The 12,261-nt window shown below is 38.6% G+C and overlaps 1 protein-coding gene across 4 annotated transcripts in view; it reads right to left on the bottom strand.

The window, feature by feature from the left end:
• Window positions 1-12,261, bottom strand: part of LOC110525145 (PDZ domain-containing protein 2) — a 209,886-nt gene that overhangs the window by 95,493 nt on the left and 102,132 nt on the right. The gene's annotated exons all lie outside the window — the stretch shown is intronic.

Here is a 12,261-nt window from a genome sequence, read left to right as displayed (position 1 = left end):
AGATGGAGAGGAGGAGGAGGAGAGATGTAGGGAGAAGGAGAGGAGATGGAGAGGAGGAGGAGGGGAGATGGAGAGGAGGAGGTGGGGAGATGGAGAGGAGGAGGACAGGAGATGAAGAGGAGGAGGACAGGAGATGGAGGAGGAGAGGAGATGGAGAGGAGGAGGAGAGATGTAGGGAGATGGAGAGGAGATTGGAGAGGAGGAGGAGAGGAGGAGGAGGGGAGATGGAGAGGAGGAGATGGAGAGGAGGAGGACAGGAGATGAAGAGGAGGAGGACAGGAGACGGAGAGTAGGAGGACAGGAGATGGAGAGGAGGAGAGAGGAGGAGGAGAGGAGATGGAGAGGAGATATAGGGAGAAGGAGAGGAGGAGGAGGGGAGATGGAGAGGAGAGGAGGAGGAGAGGAGATGTAGAGGAGCAGGAGAGGAGAAGGACAGGAGATGGAGGAGGAGAGGAGGAGGAGGGGAGATGTCAGAATAAGTGAGAAGCATATTAACAGTGTAAATCATCCTGTTACCCTTCCAGCTATCTTGATGCAGCTCTAAAATCTCTGACTGCATATTATTTCAGTTTCCAAGCCATTTCAGTGACATTATGTATGTCATTATCGTCTGAGTGGAACACAATAAACCAGTGGTCACCAACCGGTGGATCAAGGCCTTCCAAGTCGATCACCAAACATTTCTTTAGAAAAGCCAATGATAAAGGCATAAAGGCTTGTGCTCATTTATTTAGTGTTCTACTGTTGGTGGTAGGGGCACTTGATTCAGAAACCCTGTTGGTGGTTAGGTGCACTTGATTCAGAAACCCTGCCTGGCCGGTTCCCCTCTTTCCACTGGGATTCTCTGCCTCTAATCCTATTACAGGGGCTGAGTCACTGGCTTACTGGGGCTCTCTCATGCCGTCCCTGGAGGGGGTGCATCACCTGAGTGGGTTGAGTCCCTGATGTGGTCATCCTGTCTGGGTTGGCCCTGTTGGCAGTAGGTGCACTTGATTCAGAAGCCCTGTTGGCAGTAGGTTCACTTGATTCAGAATCACTGTTGGCAGTAGGTGCACTTGATTCAGAAACCCTGTTGGTGGATAGGTGCACATGATTCAGAAACCCTGTTGGCAGTAGGTGCACTTGATTCAGAAGCCCTGTTGGCAGTAGGTGCACTTGATTCAGAAACCCTGTTGGCAGTAGGTGCACTTGATTCAGAAGCCCTGTTGGCAGTAGGTGCACTTGATTCAGAAGCCCTGTTGGCAGTAGGTGCACTTGATTCAGAAGCCCTGTTGGTGGTAGGTGCACTTGATTCAGAAGCCCTGTTGGTGGTAGGTGCACTTGATTCAGAAGCCCTGTTGGTGGTAGGTGCACTTGATTCAGAAGCCCTGTTGGCAGGGAATACTCAGTAGGGTCTGTAGACTGTAGATGTGGTGTGGTTTCACAGGGGAATAATCAGTAGGGTCTGTAGACTGTAGATGTGGTGTGGTTTCACAGGGAATACTCAGTAGGGTCTGTAGACTGTAGATGTGGTGTGGTTTCACAGGGAATACTCAGTAGGGTCTGTAGACTGTAGATGTGGTGTGGTTTCACAGGGAATACTCAGTAGGGTCTGTAGACTGTAGATGTGGTGTGGTTTCACAGGGGAATACTCAGTAGGGTCTGTAGACTGTAGATGTGGTGTGGTTTCACAGGGAATACTCAGTAGGGTCTGTAGACTGTAGATGTGGTGTGGTTTCACAGGGAATACTCAGTAGGGTCTGTAGACTGTAGATGTGGTGTGGTTTCACAGGGAATGCTCAGTAGGGTCTGTAGACTGTAGATGTGGTGTGGTTTCACAGGGAATACTCAGTAGGGTCTGTAGACTGTAGATGTGGTGTGGTTTCACAGGGAATGCTCAGTAGGGTCTGTAGACTGTAGATGTGGTGTGGTTTCACAGGGAATACTCAGTAGGGTCTGTAGACTGTGGATGTGGTGTGGATTCACAGGGAATACTCAGTAGGGTCTGTAGACTGTAGATGTGGTGTGGTTTCACGGGGAATACTCAGTAGGGTCTGTAGACTGTAGATGTGGTGTGGTTTCACAGGGAATACTCAGTAGGGTCTGTAGACTGTAGATGTGGTGTGGTTTCACAGGGAATACTCAGTAGGGTCTGTAGACTGTAGATGTGGTGTGGTTTCACAGGGAATACTCAGTAGGATCTGTAGACTGTAGATGTGGTGTGGTTTCACAGGGAATACTCAGTAGGGTCTGTAGACTGTAGATGTGGTGTGGTTTCACAGGGAATACTCAGTAGGGTCTGTAGACTGTAGATGTGGTGTGGTTTCACGGGGAATACTCAGTAGGGTCTGTAGACTGTAGATGTGGTGTGGTTTCACGGGGAATACTCAGTAGGGTCTGTAGACTGTAGATGTGGTGTGGTTTCACAGGGAATACTCAGTAGGGTCTGTAGACTGTAGATGTGGTGTGGTTTCACGGGGAATACTCAGTAGGGTCTGTAGACTGTAGATGTGGTGTGGTTTCACAGGGAATACTCAGTAGGGTCTGTAGACTGTAGATGTGGTGTGGTTTCACGGGGAATACTCAGTAGGGTCTGTAGACTGTAGATGTGGTGTGGTTTCACAGGGGAATACTCAATAGGGTCTGTAGACTGTAGATGTGGTGTGGTTTCACAGGGAATACTCAGTAGGGTCTGTAGACTGTAGATGTGGTGTGGTTTCACAGGGAATACTCAGTAGGGTCTGTAGACTGTAGATGTGGTGTGGTTTCACAGGGAATACTCAGTAGGGTCTGTAGACTGTAGATGTGGTGTGGTTTCACAGGGAATACTCAGTAGGGTCTGTAGACTGTAGATGTGGTGTGGTTTCACAGGGAATACTCAGTAGGGTCTGTAGACTGTAGATGTGGTGTGGTTTCACAGGGAATACTCAGTAGTGTCTCAACCACACCACCTCAAACATCATCCCCTGATGAAGCATTGTTGTGAACACAGAACATTACTAAGGTTTATGTCACATAGTCATGCCACATTTATGAACCTTTTATAAAGCATGACATAGGGTTATAGAATGATTTGAAATACATTTATGTAGTGTTTATGAAGGCTTTATAAGCTGCACCTGGTTCGGTCGATCTTATATTTTTTTCAAGTCATGTTTTTTTGTGTTTTTCTCGGCCTGTTTTTTTTGGCTCAGAAAAAGGTTGGTGACTGCAATAAACACATCCTGAACTAGAGCAAACAGGAAGAGACGTGGTAGCCGAGGAAAGCAGCAGTATGCCAAACATCATGACTACTCAGCCCAGGCTATATTTAATACTATACTGATACCTTCTCAGCCCAGGCTATATTTAATACTATACTGATACCTACTCAGCCCAGGCTATATTTAATACTATACTGATATACTGATACCAAGTCAGCCCAGGCTATATTTAATACTATACTGATACCTACTCAGCCCAGGCTATATTTAATACTATACTGATACCTACTCAGCCCAGGCTATTTTTAATACTATATTGATACCTACTCAGCCCAGGCTATATTTAATACTATACTGATACCTACTCAGCCCAGGCTATATTTAATACTATACTGATACCTACTCAGCCCAGGCTATATTTAATAATATATTGATACCTACTCAGCCCAGGCTATATTTAATACTATACTGATATATTGATACCTACTCAGCCCAGGCTATATTTAATACTATACTGCTATACTGATTCCTACTCAGCCCAGGCTATATTTAATACTATACTGATACCTACTCAGCCCAGGCTATATTTAATACTATACTGATACCTACTCAGCCCAGGCTATATTTAATACTATACTGATACCTACTCAGCCCAGGCTATATTTAATACTATACTGATATATTGATACCTACTCAGCCCAGGCTATATTTAATATTATACTGATATACTGATACCTACTCAGCCCAGGCTATATTTAATACTATATTGATACCTACTCAGCCCAGGCTATATTTAATACTATATTGATACCTACTCAGCCCAGGCTATATTTAATACTATATTGATACCTACTCAGCCCAGGCTATTTTTAATACTATATTGATACCTACTCAGCCCAGGCTATATTTAATACTATACTGATATACTGATACCTACTCAGCCCAGGCTATATTTAATACTATGCTGATATATTGATACCTACTCAGCCCAGGCTATATTTAATACTATACTGATACCTACTCAGCCCAGGCTATATTTAATACTATACTGACACCTACTCAGCCCAGGCTATATTTAATACTATACTGATACCTACTCAGCCCAGGCTATATTTAATACTATACTGATACCTACTCAGCACAGGCTATATTTAATACTATATTGATACCTACTCAGCCCAGGCTATATTTAATACTATATTGATACCTACTCAGCCCAGGCTATATTTAATACTATACTGATACCTACTCAGCCCAGGCTATATTTAATACTATACTGATACCTACTCAGCCCAGGCTATATTTAATACTATACTGATACCTACTCAGCCCAGGCTATATTTAATACTATACTGATACCTACTCAGCCCAGGCTATATTTAATACTATATTGATACCTACTCGGCCCAGGCTATATTTAATAATATATTGATACCTACTCAGCCCAGGCTATATTTAATACCATACTGATATATTGATACCTACTCAGCCCAGGCTATATTTAATACTATACTGATACCTACTCAGCCCAGGCTATATTTAATACTATACTGATACCTACTCAGCCCAGGCTATATTTAATACTATACTGATACCTACTCAGCCTAGGCTATATTTAATACTATACTGATACCTACTCAGCCCAGGCTATATTTAATACTATATTGATACCTACTCAGCCCAGGCTATATTTAATACTATATTGATACCTACTCAGCCCAGGCTATATTTAATACTATATTGATACCTACTCAGCCCAGGCTATATTTAATACTATATTGATACCTACTCAGCCCAGGCTATATTTAATACTATATTGATACCTACTCAGCCCAGGCTATATTTAATACTATACTGATATATTGATACCTACTCAGCCCAGGCTATATTTAATACTATATTGATACCTACTCAGCCCAGGCTATATTTAATACTATACTGATATATTGATACCTACTCAGCCCAGGCTATATTTAATACTATACTGATATATTGATACCTACTCAGCCCAGGCTATATTTAATACTATACTGATACCTACTCAGCCCAGGTTATATTTAATACTATATTGATACCTACTCAGCCCAGGCTATATTTAATACTATATTGATACCTACTCAGGCTATATTTAATACTATACTGATACTTACTCAGCCCAGGCTATATTTAATACTATACTGATACCTACTCAGCCCAGGCTATATTTAATACTATGCTGATATATTGATACCTACTCAGCCCAGGCTATATTTAATACTATACTGATACCTACTCAGGCCAGGCTATATTTAATACTATACTGATACCTACTCAGCCCAGGCTATATTTAATACTATACTGATACCTACTCAGCCCAGGCTATATTTAATACTATACTGATACCTACTCAGCCCAGGCTATATTTAATACTATATTGATGCCTACTCAGCCCAGGCTATATTTAATACTATATTGATACCTACTCAGCCCAGGCTATATTTAATACTATACTGATACCTACTCAGCCCAGGCTATATTTAATACTATACTGATACCTACTCAGCCCAGGCTATATTTAATACTATACTGATACCTACTCAGCCCAGGCTATATTTAATACTATACTGATACCTACTCGGCCCAGGCTATATTTAATACTATACTGATACCTACTCAGCCCAGGCTATATTTAATACTATACTGATACCTACTCAGCCCAGGCTATATTTAATACTATATTGATACCTACTCAGCCCAGGCTATATTTAATACTATATTGATACCTACTCAGCCCAGGCTATATTTAATACCATACTGATATATTGATACCTACTCAGCCCAGGCTATATTTAATACTATATTGATACCTACTCAGCCCAGGCTATATTTAATACTATATTGATACCTACTCAGCCCAGGCTATATTTAATACTATATTGATACCTACTCAGCCCAGGCTATATTTAATACTATACTGATATACTGATACCAACTCAGCCCAGGCTATATTTAATACTATACTGATACCTACTCAGCCCAGGCTATATTTAATACTATACTGATACCTACTCAGCCCAGGATATATTTAATACTATATTGATACCTACTCAGCCCAGGCTATATTTAATACTATATTGATACCTACTCAGCCCAGGCTATATTTAATACTATACTGATACCTACTCAGCACAGGCTATATTTAATACTATACTGATACCTACTCAGCCCAGGCTATATTTAATACTATACTGATACCTACTCAGCCCAGGCTATATTTAATACTATACTGATACCTACTCAGCCCAGGCTATATTTAATACTATACTGATACCTACTCAGCCCAGGCTATATTTAATACTATACTGATACCTACTCAGCCCAGGCTATATTTAATACTATATTGATACCTACTCAGCCCAGGCTATATTTAATACTATATTGATACCTACTCAGCCCAGGCTATATTTAATACCATACTGATATATTGATACCTACTCAGCCCAGGCTATATTTAATACTATACTGATACCTACTCAGCCCAGGCTATATTTAATACTATACTGATACCTACTCAGCCCAGGCTATATTTAATACTATACTGATACCTACTCAGCCTAGGCTATGTTTAATACTATACTGATACCTACTCAGCCCAGGCTATATTTAATACTATATTGATACCTACTCAGCCCAGGCTATATTTAATACTATATTGATACCTACTCAGCCCAGGCTATATTTAATACTATATTGATACCTACTCAGCCCAGGCTATATTTAATACTATACTGATATACTGATACCAACTCAGCCCAGGCTATATTTAATACTATACTGATACCTACTCAGCCCAGGCTATATTTAATACTATACTGATACCTACTCAGCCCAGGATATATTTAATACTATATTGATACCTACTCAGCCCAGGCTATATTTAATACTATACTGATACCTACTCAGCCCAGGCTATATTTAATACTATACTGATACCTTATCAGCCCAGGCTATATTTAATATTATATTGATACCTACTCAGCCCAGGCTATATTTAATACTATATTGATATACTGATACCTACTCAGCCCAGGCTATATTTAATACTATACTGATATATTGATACCTACTCAGCCCAGGCTATATTTAATACTATACTGATATACTGATACCTACTCAGCCCAGGCTATATTTAATACTATATTGATACCTACTCAGCCCAGGCTATATTTAATACTATATTGATACCTACTCAGCCCAGGCTATATTTAATACCATACTGATATATTGATACCTACTCAGCCCAGGCTAGATTTAATACTATACTGATACCTACTCAGCCCAGGCTATATTTAATACTATACTGATACCTACTCAGCCCAGGTTATATTTAATACTATATTGATACCTACTCAGCCCAGGCTATATTTAATACTATACTGATACCTACTCAGCCCAGGCTATATTTAATACTATATTGATACCTACTCAGCCCAGGCTATATTTAATACTATACTGATATACTGATACCTACTCAGCCCAGGCTATATTTAATACTATACTGATACCTACTCAGCCCAGGCTATATTTAATACTATACTGATACCTACTCAGCCCAGGCTATATTTAATACTATACTGATACCTACTCAGCCCAGGCTATATTTAATACTATATTGATACCTACTCAGCCCAGGCTATATTTATTACTATATTGATACCTACTCAGCCCAGGCTATATTTAATACTATATTGATACCTACTCAGCCCAGGCTATATTTAATACTATACTGATATACTGATACCTACTCAGCCCAAGCTATATTTAATACTATACTGATATATTGATACCTACTCAGCCCAGGCTATATTTAATACTATACTGATATACTGATACCTACTCATCCCAGGCTATATTTAATACTATATTGATACCTACTCAGCCCAGGCTATATTTAATACTATATCGATACCTACTCAGCCCAGGCTATATTTAATACTATATTTATACCTACTCAGGCTATATTTAACACTATACTGATACCTACTCAGCCCAGGCTATATTTAATACTATACTGATACCTACTCAGCCCAGGCTATATTTAATACTATGCTGATATATTGATACCTACTCAGCCCAGGCTATAGTTAATACTATACTGATACCTACTCAGCCCAGGCTATATTTAATACTATACTGATACCTACTCAGCCCAGGCTATATTTAATACTATACTGATACCTTCTCAGCCCAGGCTATATTTAATACTATACTGATACCTACTCAGCCCAGGCTATATTTAATACTATACTGATATACTGATACCAACTCAGCCCAGGCTATATTTAATACTATACTGATACCTACTCAGCCCAGGCTATATTTAATACTATACTGATACCTACTCAGCCCAGGCTATTTTTAATACTATATTGATACCTACTCAGCCCAGGCTATATTTAATACTATACTGATACCTACTCAGCCCAGGCTATATTTAATACTATACTGATACCTACTCAGCCCAGGCTATATTTAATACTATACTGATATATTGATACCTACTCAGCCCAGGCTATATTTAATACTATATTGATACCTACTCAGCCCAGGCTATATTTAATACTATACTGCTATACTGATTCCTACTCAGCCCAGGCTATATTTAATACTATACTGATACCTACTCAGCCCAGGCTATATTTAATACTATACTGATACCTACTCAGCCCAGGCTATATTTAATACTATACTGATACCTACTCAGCCCAGGCTATATTTAATACTATACTGATATATTGATACCTACTCAGCCCAGGCTATATTTAATATTATACTGATATACTGATACCTACTCAGCCCAGGCTATATTTAATACTATATTGATACCTACTCAGCCCAGGCTATATTTAATACTATATTGATACCTACTCAGCCCAGGCTATATTTAATACTATATTGATACCTACTCAGCCCAGGCTATTTTTAATACTATATTGATACCTACTCAGCCCAGGCTATATTTAATACTATACTGATATACTGATACCTACTCAGCCCAAGCTATATTTAATACTATGCTGATATATTGATACCTACTCAGCCCAGGCTATATTTAATACTATACTGATACCTACTCAGCCCAGGCTATATTTAATACTATACTGACACCTACTCAGCCCAGGCTATATTTAATACTATACTGATACCTACTCAGCCCAGGCTATATTTAATACTATACTGATACCTACTCAGCACAGGCTATATTTAATACTATATTGATACCTACTCAGCCCAGGCTATATTTAATACTATACTGATACCTACTCAGCCCAGGCTATATTTAAAACTATACTGATACCTACTCAGCCCAGGCTATATTTAATACTATACTGATACCTACTCAGCCTAGGCTATATTTAATACTATATTGATACCTACTCAGCCCAGGCTATATTTAATACTATATTGATACCTACTCAGCCCAGGCTATATTTAATACTATATTGATACCTACTCAGCCCAGGCTATATTTAATACTATACTGATATATTGATACCTACTCAGCCCAGGCTATATTTAATACTATATTGATACCTACTCAGCCCAGGCTATATTTAATACTATATTGATACCTACTCAGCCCAGGCTATATTTAATACTATACTGATATATTGATACCTACTCAGCCCAGGCTATATTTAATACTATATTGATACCTACTCAGCCCAGGCTATATTTAATACTATACTGATATATTGATACATACTCAGCCCAGGCTATATTTAATACTATACTGATATATTGATACCTACTCAGCCCAGGCTATATTTAATACTATACTGATACCTACTCAGCCCAGGTTATATTTAATACTATATTGATACCTACTCAGCCCAGGCTATATTTAATACTATATTGATACCTACTCAGGCTATATTTAATACTATACTGATACTTACTCAGCCCAGGCTATATTTAATACTATACTGATACCTACTCAGCCCAGGCTATATTTAATACTATGCTGATATATTGATACCTACTCAGCCCAGGCTATATTTAATACTATACTGATACCTACTCAGGCCAGGCTATATTTAATACTATACTGATACCTACTCAGCCCAGGCTATATTTAATACTATACTGATACCTACTCAGCCCAGGCTATATTTAATACTATACTGATACCTACTCAGCCCAGGCTATATTTAATACTATATTGATACCTACTCAGCCCAGGCTATATTTAATACTATATTGATACCTACTCAGCCCAGGCTATATTTAATACTATACTGATACCTACTCAGCACAGGCTATATTTAATACTATACTGATACCTACTCAGCCCAGGCTATATTTAATACTATACTGATACCTACTCAGCCCAGGCTATATTTAATACTATACTGATACCTACTCAGCCCAGGCTATATTTAATACTATACTGATACCTACTCAGCCCAGGCTATATTTAATACTATACTGATACCTACTCAGCCCAGGCTATATTTAATACTATATTGATACCTACTCAGCCCAGGCTATATTTAATACTATATTGATACCTACTCAGCCCAGGCTATATTTAATACCATACTGATATATTGATACCTACTCAGCCCAGGCTATATTTAATACTATACTGATACCTACTCAGCCCAGGCTATATTTAATACTATACTGATACCTACTCAGCCCAGGCTATATTTAATACTATACTGATACCTACTCAGGCCAGGCTATATTTAATACTATACTGATACCTACTCAGCCCAGGCTATATTTAATACTATACTGATACCTACTCAGCCCAGGCTATATTTAATACTATACTGATACCTACTCAGCCCAGGCTATATTTAATACTATATTGATACCTACTCAGCCAAGGCTATATTTAATACTATATTGATACCTACTCAGCCCAGGCTATATTTAATACTATACTGATACCTACTCAGCACAGGCTATATTTAATACTATACTGATACCTACTCAGCCCAGGCTATATTTAATACTATACTGATACCTACTCAGCCCAGGCTATATTTAATACTATACTGATACCTACTCAGCCCAGGCTATATTTAATACTATACTGATACCTACTCAGCCCAGGCTATATTTAATACTATACTGATACCTACTCAGCCCAGGCTATATTTAATACTATATTGATACCTACTCAGCCCAGGCTATATTTAATACTATATTGATACCTACTCAGCCCAGGCTATATTTAATACCATACTGATATATTGATACCTACTCAGCCCAGGCTATATTTAATACTATACTGATACCTACTCAGCCCAGGCTATATTTAATACTATACTGATACCTACTCAGCCCAGGCTATATTTAATACTATACTGATACCTACTCAGCCTAGGCTATATTTAATACTATACTGATACCTACTCAGCCCAGGCTATATTTAATACTATATTGATACCTACTCAGCCCAGGCTATATTTAATACTATATTGATACCTACTCAGCCCAGGCTATATTTAATACTATATTGATACCTACTCAGCCCAGGCTATATTTAATACTATATTGATACCTACTCAGCCCAGGCTATATTTAATACTATATTGATACCTACTCAGCCCAGGCTATATTTAATACTATACTGATATATTGATACCTACTCAGCCCAGGCTATATTTAATACTATATTGATACCTACTCAGCCCAGGCTATATTTAATACTATACTGATATATTGATACCTACTCAGCCCAGGCTATATTTAATACTATACTGATATATTGATACCTACTCAGCCCAGGCTATATTTAATACTATACTGATACCTACTCAGCCCAGGTTATATTTAATACTATATTGATACCTACTCAGCCCAGGCTATATTTAATACTATATTGATACCTACTCAGGCTATATTTAATACTATACTGATACCTACTCAGCCCAGGCTATATTTAATACTATACTGATACCTACTCAGCCCAGGCTATATTTAATACTATGCTGATATATTGATACCTACTCAGCCCAGGCTATATTTAATACTATACTGATACCTACTCAGGCCAGGCTATATTTAATACTATACTGATACCTAC

Source organism: Oncorhynchus mykiss, chromosome 6 (assembly GCF_057628025.1).
Source record: "Oncorhynchus mykiss isolate SJ-2025 chromosome 6, ASM5762802v1, whole genome shotgun sequence".
Classification (NCBI taxonomy): domain Eukaryota; kingdom Metazoa; phylum Chordata; class Actinopteri; order Salmoniformes; family Salmonidae; genus Oncorhynchus; species Oncorhynchus mykiss.
Note: the sequence above shows the minus strand (reverse complement) of the source record. Positions and strands in the feature narration are given on the sequence as shown.